This window comes from Vombatus ursinus, unplaced genomic scaffold (genome assembly GCF_900497805.2).
Source record: "Vombatus ursinus unplaced genomic scaffold, bare-nosed wombat genome assembly UNPS02014982.1, whole genome shotgun sequence".
NCBI lineage: Eukaryota > Metazoa > Chordata > Mammalia > Diprotodontia > Vombatidae > Vombatus > Vombatus ursinus.
The window spans coordinates 422,034-422,540 of record NW_020954760.1 but is presented as its reverse complement, the minus strand read 5'-3'; the positions used below and the strand labels follow the sequence as shown (position 1 = coordinate 422,540).

At 38.5% G+C, this 507-nt stretch overlaps 1 protein-coding gene across 5 annotated transcripts in view; it reads right to left on the bottom strand.

Moving 5' to 3' along the window:
- Positions 1-507, bottom strand: part of NUP62 (nucleoporin 62) — a 65,179-nt gene that overhangs the window by 26,225 nt on the left and 38,447 nt on the right. The gene's annotated exons all lie outside the window — the stretch shown is intronic.

The window sequence follows — 507 nt, the reverse complement described above, 5'->3', positions numbered from 1 at the left end:
CATTTTAAGGAGAAGGGTGTGTGTAGTAGAAAATGGCTAGAGAAAGGGGGACCTGTAGATCAGGGCCAATAGTAGTACTGGCCTCCAGGGAAAGAGCTACACCAAGCAGGCCTGGAAATAGAGATCATTCTTTTTTATAGTCATTTCCCTAGCTTCTTCAAAGCCAGATGTGAGTGCAGAGGGAGGGGCCAGACACTAATAGAGGTGAGAGATTCAATCAGGGAACAAGAGGCACTGTCCAACAGCAATATTGTAAGGATGATCAACTGGGAAAGTGTGAAAGACTTACCGATTCTGATCAAAACAATGATCCAAGACAATTCTAAAAGACCCATGATGAAAAATGCTATCCATCTCCAGAGAGAGAACTGATGAACTCTGAGTGCAGACTGAAGTATACTTTTCTTACTTTTTAAAATTATTTTTAATGTGTTTTCTTTTGCAACAAGGCTAATATGGGAAATTTTACCCATTCTTCTTCTTCTTTTTTTTTTTTTTTTTTTTTTA